At 49.7% G+C, this 11,004-nt stretch overlaps 1 pseudogene; it reads right to left on the reverse strand.

Annotated features, from left to right (window-relative positions):
• Positions 1-2,319: 2,319 nt before the first annotated feature.
• LOC144167253 (acetylcholinesterase pseudogene) lies at positions 2,320-4,062 on the reverse strand (annotated as a pseudogene).
• Between the last annotated feature and the right edge of the window lie 6,942 nt (positions 4,063-11,004).

Consider the following 11,004-nt stretch of genomic DNA (forward strand, 5'->3'; position numbering starts at 1 on the left):
GCATCTAGACGGCCTTGGCGTTTGTGTTCACGTGCTTTTATCCGGAATATCTCGTCATGCAGCCTCCGGGACGGCGCCCTCTACAAGTGGAGTTTTGATAATGCAAAGGACATATTTCTATTGGTGATGGGCGCACTTTTCCAACGGCAATGCGACCGAACATTTTGTGCGCCTGTCACGGGGCACCTGGTCCGATAGCACCTGGTCCGACTAAAGCAAGTCCTATTCCCCGTATGCTATAATGACTGAGTTTTTGAAATAGTAGAGTCAAATGCCGTGGATAGGTCAACATATATTTCTAGCACAATGAGCTTTTCTTCAAAAGCGTCTATTATAATCTTTTTTTTTTGCTTAGTTAATGCCATTTCAGTGAATCGCTGTTTTCTAAATCCATACCTAAAATCGGAAACAACAGAATGCTTGCATAAAAAGGTAATCAATCAGCAATGAAGGGTTTTTTCTAGCGCTTTAGATTGTACTGGTAGGATAGATGCCGGTCTGTAATTGGAAAAGTGAGGAACAGAACCATGTTTATGTATTGCAACAACCTTTGCAATTTGCATTTGTTTTGGGAAGACACCGGTACTTAAAGGCAGGTTGTAAATATATGTCAGTGTCGGGGACAATACGTTTGTTACAAATTTGAACGTTTGAATTTGAAAACCATCTTTACCCTTAAATTTACTCCAGCGAAGATTTGAGAACAGGGATATAATTTCTAATTCAGTACTTGAAAAAATAAATAAAGCTCCTCCGACGCTTGGTACCATACAGGCATAAGGAATATTTTTGCTTAACACAGCGATTGTGTGATAGTGACAAATACCCGATTAAACTGGTTGAATCGCTCCTTTCCGCAGAGGACCTTCTAGTCTTTTTCAATGGAAGCAATAACGCTTTGTTACCGGAAGTTAAGCAATCGAATTAGTTTGTCCCATTGATCTCGCAAAGAGCGGTCGAAAAGGTTGCTAACATATTCTAGTTTCGCCCTATTTAAATCTCGGTTTAACTGATTGGGATAATGTTTATACGTGTGTAGTTTTGCAGGATTTTGTGTTTTGCTGGATTTATGTGTAGGTTGTCTTCTGATTTGATTTTACGGATTACTTCTGCTGTTACCTGAGGAATTCTATTTTTGCATTTTCTTGCTTGCCTCAAAGCAAAGAAGAATTACAAGTGGCTTTCACTGTAGATACAAACGCATCGTAAGCTTTGTCAGCGTCACTCATAGATTAGACATATCCCCAGTCAGTGGTGTCAATCTCGTTTCGAAAGTCGCTCGTAATGTTAGGATCAATGCGATGGTACATAAAATTTATTTTGTTTATTTAAAAATGTTGTTCTGTGTATTCATTTTCTTGCCGTTGCCCCTTCTTGTACACGTTCTAGTGGCATCGTGTTTGTGTCACACCGGAGGGGAACCGAGGCAGCTATTGTTATGGTACCGTCTGAACTTCCCGCCTTGTGCATAGCGGTTTACCACCCTGTTTGGCCGTTAGGAGTTCCTCGATGGTAAGGAAGAGGAAGGGGAGTGCGCTTCAGGGAGTGTGGGAAAAGAAAGAAGACCGTGGATCTCATACATAAACTCAATTGACCCTTAACTCGTAACCATCTTTAGAATATAAAAACGTCGATCGGCCACGTATCAACTAACTTCACTGCAAATGTCCTCGAAGAGACGATAGTCGTCTGCCACGCGAATGCCACTCTTTTCTTTTCCAGCCACCTCTCATCCTCTTTCCCTCCTGCTTTCTTTCTTCCAGGATGAACACAGAGAAGGTTTGCTCAAGTCAATTCAATTTTCCAGTGTTCCGCTGCTTGTGCCGTCTACTCAACCTACTTGCTACTTTTGAACTTGGAACACTACAACAGGGGTCGCCGTGAGCTCATTTTCTATTTTGGGGTCAACACATTTATTTCAACGATATTTTTTTGCGTTCATGTGCGCATGTCTGAAATCAAGGGCGCACGTATGTTAAAATAAAAGTACACTGTAAATATCACTTATGCAATGATGCCTTTCTTCAACTACGCCTAACGTTTTCTTTTTGCTCAACAATGTTGATAAGTATGAACATCGTTACCAGTTTCAGTTGTTAGGAAATGTTTTTCTAAACAAAGGTCTCGTTCAAGAATGAATTCTATAAACTTCCCGCCGTGCAGCTGAATCGTGGAACAGTCAGACCGATTGACCTACCCGTGGACCAAAATGATCACGTTTGAGTAGCCCGACAACGACCATCATCTCCAAAATAAATGAATGAGCCCGCACTGACGTGTACCGACGAGTAGAAGGACAAGCTTTGGCAGGGCCGCTATCTGCCAGGCGTACGTGAAGGATCATTTTGCCCTGTGGCCACGTCCGCCGCAATTCATTGCAATAAAACATCTTTCTGTACATCTGGACTAGGTCCTCCTTCCATAAGTCAATTACTCCCCTAGTTTGTGAGTTAAATATGCATTACCTGAACACTAGGCCCTTGTACATACAGAGTGTGTTTCCAAGAAGAAAACTTACAAAACTCCAGTGCACTCACCCTGTTTTCGAAAAATTTGCCCAGTATTGCATAACGATGGCACTCAAGTTCTTGTCCGCTTCTTCGTACTGCTTTGTTTTGTTAAAAGGTTCCCCAAATTCGAAGGGTATTTCCTCGCCGTGAATTACTCCCATCCACTGCGGCCAAGGATTTTGTGATGACCGGCGGCCAAACATGTACTGGTACACACGCGCTCCGGCTTTGCTGAGAAGGTCGGCCAACTGCACGACGGGACAGGTGAAGTGATAGTCACCAACAATATCATCCAGAACACTCAACTTCCCTTCTGATGAATTCGGAATTTCGTTTCCGTAAAATTCCAGGACCTTGTTCATCGGAGGCTCACCCATAACTGGGTTCAGAGCTCTGATTACCGCGGTGAAGTTCTCCGCTGTAACATTGGGGGGTGTGGAGTTTGCTGGGAGTCCCAAAAAGTACTCCAAGAAGTACGAACCCTCATTAGCATTTGATCCAAGTAAAACGGTGGTGTTACTTGTGAAATTTGCATCGCTTGACATCACCTCTGTTGAGTTCGGTATCAGTTTGCCATCTTGCACCGGAACAAATGGGAAGTCGACAACACCTCCCCACCAGGTCTCATTCTGTACAATGTCACTTGCATCTTTTTCGAGGAGGCACTGCAGGGTGTCATTGTTTAGTGCTTCCGAACAATTGAAAGTCTTTGCCAATGCTATAGCCGATCTACGAGCAGTAGCATTGTCGTGAAAACCCCAAGGAGCCGTGATATATCCACTTTGAAGGATTGCTCTTGTGAAAAAGCCTTGTGACAGAGGTGAAAAAAGGTGGAAACCAACGCTTACTGCTCCGGCGCTTTCGCCGAAGAGCGTAATGCGATTGATATCACCTCCAAACGCGGCGATGTTCTCTTTAACCCATTTAAGCGCAAGGAGTTGGTCATAGAGCCCCGCGTTTCCAGGGACAAGGTCATTTCCGAACGATAGGAAGCCGAGTGAAGCGACGCGGTAGTTCATTGTGACTACAATAACGTTTTCCTCCGCCACCAGTGCGGAGGCATCGTAGACATCTAGCGTGGATGTGCCGCTGTAAAATCCGCCACCGTAGATCCAAACAAGGACGGATAAGTTCTGTGGGTTTGGATAAGGGGTCCACACGTTTAGCTTGAGGCAGTCTTCGCTCATGTTGGTATTGGCGTTCCACATCAGGCTGCCGTCGAAATTACCGTAAGCCTTATCGACTATCTGAACGCACGAGTTTGGCATAATGGTAGCCTCAAGTACTTCAGTCCAGTTTTCCTTTTCGTCGGGCTTCTGGAACCGCCGCTGTCTTACGGGTGGCTCAGCGTATGGTATGCCGTAAAAAACACGGACTGTTTTCTGGGTCGTAGTGTTTTTTAAAAATCCCTTAACGCAGCCCTTGTTCGTTTCCACAGTTAGCGTATCGTTTTCCGCGTTGCCGGCAACAAGTTTGGCCAAAAACGTTAGGTCACATGTGAGGTTGGTGAACAAAATCCAAAAGGAAAGTCGCCAGATCCGCCAATGCATCTTCGGTCCCTGCAATGAAGAGGTATAAATTACGTAGATCTGTATTATGTCATGGCGGCACTACGCAAAATTGTTTTTATACTAATAACTAGTCAAACCGTAGCTCCTGAGGCAAACAACGTATTAAATACCACTCCCAAGTGACGCTGAATATGACTGAAAAAAGTCTTATTTCCTGGTTTGCCGTGTATTTTATACAGTGGGATTTATTATATGATTAGTAGAATTGCAGAGCTTTTGGCATTATTTAAGTGGCGCAAGTAAGAAAGCCTCATGGGTGATCGAAACCGCAGCACAAACGATTCAAGATTCCTTGCGCTGGCTTCCAATCTGTTTTTATTCTCAGTCTTCAAAAAACAGTTATGTTTACTACTTCGTCGGTAACTTCGAGTTTCTGTTCAGAAACGAAGTTGTGTGGTTTAAGTAGCTCACAATTAGCCATCTTCAGTGTACAGTCGGTAAAACGCTTGTCTATAACAGCGATTTCGACTTCAACGAGCTACATCCGAAAAGTGCGGAAACATACTCGTTCCAAACATGTCGGAGGCAAAAGCTAAGGGCTAAGAGTTCAGAATTCCGCAAGAGTTTTATTCAAATCCCGCTCCGGCGCGGCAGGATAGGGCTGAGAGTACGAACGCTGCGTTATAGACAAGCCTTTTACCGGCTGTACTTAGTCACTGGCCACTATGTTGTAATGGCAGACGTCAGATAATTGGTGTGAAGATTGCGCGCCCTTCATAATTGAATAGTGGTCGTAAAATACGCGCCAGAAACCAGGAACCTTTTCACGTCTTTTATTCTGTATCTCAGGGAAATGCGTGCATTGTCTTATCTAGGACCGTTCTTTTTTCGGGATTTTCAAATAACCGTTTCTACACATTGGAAGGCTATATAACAGCTTTTCAGCAGACCAACCGGCCTATGGGGAAAGGCACTCGCTTTTTGACGGGCACCATCGGCCGCATTACGAAAGCTTTCGATTTAAATAAGGGACAGTGTCACACTCCCCATTTCTGCATAATAAGTAGTGGAGTCCCGCTACTTCATATAGTATTGGCATGTTAGACCTTGCTCACATTTACCCGCACTGGAAATTCTTAAAGGTTTTCAAAAGAATGCAGAGCATTGAGCACTAATGCTACTACACAAACGCGATAGACGGTAGGACAGGGTCACGGAATACCGCTAACAGTTTTGCATTCACTGTAGGACAGTCTCCCCCGCTTCCAGGTAGACCTCCATTTCACTTGTTTGTTGGAGTGGGATTACCTCAGCTCAATCCGCTCAATACAGTACGTTATTTATGACCCCCTAATTTTTTGTGCAAGTATAAACGCGAGCACAGAGACTTTAGTGGATGTTTTACGACCCGGCTTTAGCGCTCTGCATTTTTTTCCCCATAATGCAGCTAATTTAACCTATCCATTATCGTAATTGCTGTTATTAAGTATGGGGCTGCTATATTTGTTAGGCCTAAAGCACTTGGGTCACCGGTTCTTAAGATCACTTACGCGCCGTAACGTTTAAAGTGATAGAACCATGTCGAGACGGGAGCCCCGGCAAAAGAAAGAAGTTTGGTCAGGCAGTTTATTTCCACGAACGAGCAACCTATATGCATCAGGACCTGACCAAAATTTTGACATGAGGCTTTGCTACCAAAATAGCGTGCCCGAACTTTCAAGCTGACGAATAAGACTTCAGTAATTAGATATGTTTGTGTACAAGTACAAGCCACGTGCACAGAAACAAAGCAGCCAAACCACGAAAAAGTTTCGACAACTGGAGCAGAGGGCCACACATTCTTATCGAAGCAAAGCATGGTGTCGCGCAGCTGAGGGCTGTCAAATCACTCGCATGCATTGGCACTGTTGGAGTCGCAACTGTTAGAAACAAACTCCCCTTGGTAGCCGCGTCTTCTGCATTGCCGTATATACTGTCTAATCGTACGTACCAGCTGACCGCTACCGTAGCCGAGCGTGGAGGTAGAAACCTCACAAACACATCCGTAGTTCGTTTACGCTTATGGCGGGTGTCGGGCACGCAGGGCCCTCACCCACCATTGTCTCTTCGCTGCCTTAGTTTTGATTTTACTCTGTGTAGCGCTCAGTATTACCGAATAAGTAAGGCAGGTTTTGAAAGAAATGAAAGGGGGCAAAACACGTGGTAAGGACCAGATAACAATAGACCTCTTGAAGGATGGTAGAGAAATTGTACTTGAAAAACTGGCAAACCTGTATACGCAATGCCTCATGACCGCAAGTGTACCGGAATCTTGGAAGAACGCAAACATCATCCTAGCGGAGTAATTGCAAATCAAAACAGCGCATTTTGGCCTGCGCCGCGGTGCAAGGAGATGAATCAAACGAGCGAGATTCTCGCTCGTTTCGTCCACCTCCTAGCACAGCGCGACCTTGACTGCCCATGACGCCTCGCTCTCGGTGACGTCTGCAAGAACATCCAGTTGCGGCGTCGTTTGCTAGTGCGATAGACCTTAGTGCGATATTCTGCACCGCAGCCTTGCTCTGGGACGAGGCGGTCTGACTTTCTGCGTTCAGTTTGGCCCTTTTTATCGTTTTACTTATGAATACTTAACTCCGCTCACGGCTGGAAAGCTGACAGAAGCAATGGGGTGGGACGTACGGGAGTGTAAAAATCTGAGCGCATGACTAAGGAATCGCCTCAAAATTTGTTAGAATGAGCACGTCCATGCTTTCTGAACCTATGTTTGTTTATATATTGCTTACTTGGCCGCTTGTTCTTGCCAATGTCTAGCTTGGTTGTGTTGTTGTGACGCGACGCACGCGCGTAGACCGGCAATTGTAGTATTCCATTTCGTTATTCTGATCTGTTCCAAACATTCATAACCGTAACAAAATGCAGCGGAAGGATTGCACGGTACGGTACAGGAACGTTTTCTGGAGTGCGTCGAGCATTCAATTTTCCCCTCTCCCACCCATTACTTTCAAACTCCTACGCGACACTGTGTTTATCAACTGCTAGGCAACTACACCGCAACAGAGGTAGGTAGGTAGGAATAACTTTATTGATGCCGGCAACCGACGGTTTAACTCGTCGTGACGTTGGCCAAGCGTCGACCCGGGGTTATGCCCTACTCTGCAATACCCCAGTTCGGCCCGTTTGTGGCGGGTCGTGAGGCTTGTGCTTTTGGAGCGCACCCCGGGCCTGCTGGACGGCCCATTGTTGAGTGTCCTTGTCTTTAGACTCCACTGCACTTTGAAGTTCGGGCGGGTATGTCCTGGAGGTAGCTTCAGTCGGGAACCTGGCGCAGTCCCACATGATGTGCCATTGATCCGCCAAACCCACTGCACAAACACTGCACATACCACACGGATAGAATTCTGGGTGAAGCACGTGTAGCACTGCCGGGGCGGGGAGTGACCCGGTCTGTATCTGCCTTAGAATAACGGCCTCCTCCCGACTGAGTGCCGGGTGGGGAGGCGGCATTGTCCGTCGAGCTAGGCGATAACACTTGGTAACTTCGCTATAACTGGTCATTCGGTCCTTGGTTTCAAACCACCACACGGAACGGTCCCTCTCGGGGGAGCGGAGGGCAAGCGCTCGCGCCGCTGAATGGGCCGTCTCGTTGTGGTTCGGTGAGGATGTACACTCGCCCGCGTGAGCAGGGAACCACTTGATACGGATGGTGCTGCCGCGGTCTTGGAGCTTGAGCTTGCCGATGATGGCGGCCGCCGGCGCGCACACTCGCCCCTTGGCAAAGTTGCGCACGGCGTTCCTCGAGTCCCTGAGCACGGTGCGACACTCGGCCTCGGAGGTCGCCAGAGCGATGGCAACCTCCTCGGCGTCTGTGGCGTCTGTGCACCGCACGCTCGCTGCCGTTGTCTTGGTCCCGGCAGCCGCCACAACGACCACTGCCGCAAAGCCTTCTCCTTCGTATTCCGAAGCGTCTACGTACCGGGCGTGCGGGTCTTGGGCGTGTTGCTTGGTGAGGGCCTTGGCCCGCGCCTGCCGTCGTTCTTGGTTGTACTCGGGGTGCACGTTCTTCGGGATGGGGTCCACGTGGATGTGGGCCCGCGCCTCCTCGCTGATCTCGCACGGTTGCCGGCTGAGAGCTCGCGGGTTGTAACCTAGGGACGCCAGGATACTGCGGTTCGTCTTGGTGGCAGAGAGGCGCTCCATTTGCGCGGTGAGCTGCGCCTCGGCTATTTCCTCTAGGGTGTTATCGACGCCGAGCTGCAGGAGCCGAGCCGTACTCGTGGTCTCCGTTAAGCCCAGAGCAGTCTTGTAAGCCCGTCGGATCAGCGTGTTGATCTTGGTCCTGTCGGTGACGTGCCAGTTGAGGTAGGCCGCAACGTATACGATGTGACTGATTACAAAGGACTGGACGAGGCGCATGAGGCTGTCTTCACGCATGCCAGCCCGTCGCGTCGAGGCTCGGTGTATGAGCCGGATGGCTTCCATTGCCTTGGTGGTAAGCTTGTTGATGGTCTCGTCGTTGCGGCCGCTCTTGTTTAGCAGCAGACCCAGGACCCTGATTTTGGAAACTTCGGGAATGCGTTGCCCCGATGCAGTCACAATCTTGATGTGATCGCACTCTCGAGGCGGAGCGCGTTTCCGTCTCGCTCGTAGCGGTGTGAAGACGAACAGCTCGGATTTGGCGGGCGAGCACACTAGGCCGGTGCCTTCAAGGTGCTGCTCGATTTGGCGGGCGAGCACACTAGGCCGGCGCCTTCAAGGTGCAGCTCGATGGTGGTAACCGCCGCTTGCGACTGTTGCTCGATGCTGGCGTCGGTGCCGCCGGCCACCCACAAGGTAATGTCGTCGGCGTAGATCGTGTGCCGGACGCCGGTCGCCGCCACTGCCCTCGCTGCCCCGATAATGACGAGGTTGAACAGCAACGGCGAGATGACTGAACCCTGCGGTGTACCCATGCTGCCGAGCTTGCGTTCAGGTAGCTTGAGGTCTCCGGCGTGCAGTTCCACCGTGCGGTTGGTCAAGAAGTCTTCGATGTAATTTGTGGGGATCGCGACTTTCACGCGAACCCCTTTTCTGGCTAGCTTCCCGTTGCGGCCGGCGTGCACACGCGCCTCGCTCACGCGACGGGAACCATACGGGAGGGCGCCAGCGACCGGACGGTTTGTTTTCGCCCTGGTGGAAGCGTTGACCCTTTTCCCCTCTGCCTTACCCGAGAACCAGTTCTTCCTCGATACTAGCGCCACCGTAATGCGAAGTCTGGTGGGACGTAGCATGACGAGGGGACGCTCTCTTGTCTCGGGGATCCGGTAGCGCGCGGACGTTTCGGCGCGCTGGTCCTGACCTGGGGAACGCGCCACAAAGGACGCGTTCGGACGAGCTGGGAGACTGCAACCGCGCTCGCACTCCGCAGCCCTCCGCTGCTCCGGTATGCCATCGGTGAGTCGAACCATCTCGATCTCTAGCGTTGTTTAATGTCTCGCTCCCAGCGTTACCGTTATGGCCTACGATTATTCTGTATGCAGTGTATTTGATTTGCACTTTGCAATAAATGCTGCCATTGATGTTTTGCCCTCGCCGCCTCCTGCCTTTGTCTGTCTCCGCAAACAACCGACCCGTCCGCTTCCGGCGCTCGCAAGGCATGTTTGCTGAGCGCGGATGGCTGCGGGGTCGGAAATCATTAGTGTGCGAAATGTAGAATCCCACATCTGGCGCCCCAACGTGGGGCCTTGTTTGCGGAGACGAGCAGGAGGCACGGCAGCATCCTTTGTTCTGGCGTCGGACGATCCGAGGACAGACAACAGACTTCAGGCCTAACTTATTGGAGCGAGTTATTAGCATAGGCGAACTTTCCTGAGAGTGAGGCGAATTATTTATTGCTGCGGCGTTTTTAATTTGTTAAGCGCCGAATTTGCAGCAATCGTGTGTATGGCAGGACATCGCTGCAGTTAACACGTGGTCTCCGACTTTTTGTCGGGACGTTGTTGTTTATGGAAACGAGGGTTTCCGAGTTTGCATCCATGCGAGGCCGGGAGCCCGCGCCGTTGTGTCAGCCCGAAGGTAGTGTGTACGGAAGCTGCAATTTGGGTCCGAGTTTTCTTTCGTTATGTCGACTCCGGGAGTCGAGGCTCTGGGAGCCGTGTGGCCGGGCCACGTGTGCCGCAAAAGGCTAGCTGGTATTGCAGCCTGGCACGGGCGCTCCGATACCGCTGAATGCGGTAGGCGCCGTTCGCTCATAAGCTGCTTGTGTTGCAGCGAGCGAGGACCCTAACAAAGCAGATGTCTCCTCACGGCTGCACGTACGGGCATGTTCAGGGTTTATTTCGTTTGGTTCGTTTTATTTTGTTGTGTTCTTGGATGCGGGTCGTTTGCCGAAGTGAGTGACCCGAAGGCTTTCACAGCCGGTCCTCCCGGCGAAGGCACGACCTTGGGAACAATGCAAAGGCGCATGGAGCGTTCCCCCCCTTTTGTTGATCGCCTCGAGCGAGAGAAAGGAATCTCTCCCGCCTCAGGAAAAACTTGCTTTGACCCCTCGCTGCTTGAAAAACTGCTTTCCGCAGCGTAGTTGTTTTTGTTGTCGCGCCACGCGGGCGACGGGACTGAAGGGGGGCTCATCCCTCTTCCACTGACGGGGAGAATTACGCGAGGCAAACTTTGCGCCCGCTGACTGTAACTTCGCAGGAGCCTTCTTGTTCGGCTCGAGAGACCAAGCTCTGTTCACGTAAACTACGCGCCACTGTGTTGAAACGTATTTCAGCATTTTTACGCAAGCGGCGTTCATGTGTGTGAACGAAGTGTTACTGATGCGAGCAAATACTGCTTTCGCATTTGTGTGGTTAAGCATCGCGCCGGGCGGTCGATGCGACCGTGTGTGTTCTTTGTGCCCTGTACCGTATAGGTTTAGAACAGGTTCTAGCTCTGTTGACATTTCCAGAGGGGTTGCATTGCTGACAAACTTAGCAGTTGAACCGTCAGATTGTGTCATATTGTTG

This window comes from Haemaphysalis longicornis, unplaced genomic scaffold, assembly GCF_048455015.1.
Source record: "Haemaphysalis longicornis isolate Haplotype H1 unplaced genomic scaffold, Haemaphysalis longicornis Haplotype H1 scaffold_2, whole genome shotgun sequence".
NCBI classification, from domain to species: Eukaryota; Metazoa; Arthropoda; class Arachnida; order Ixodida; family Ixodidae; genus Haemaphysalis; species Haemaphysalis longicornis.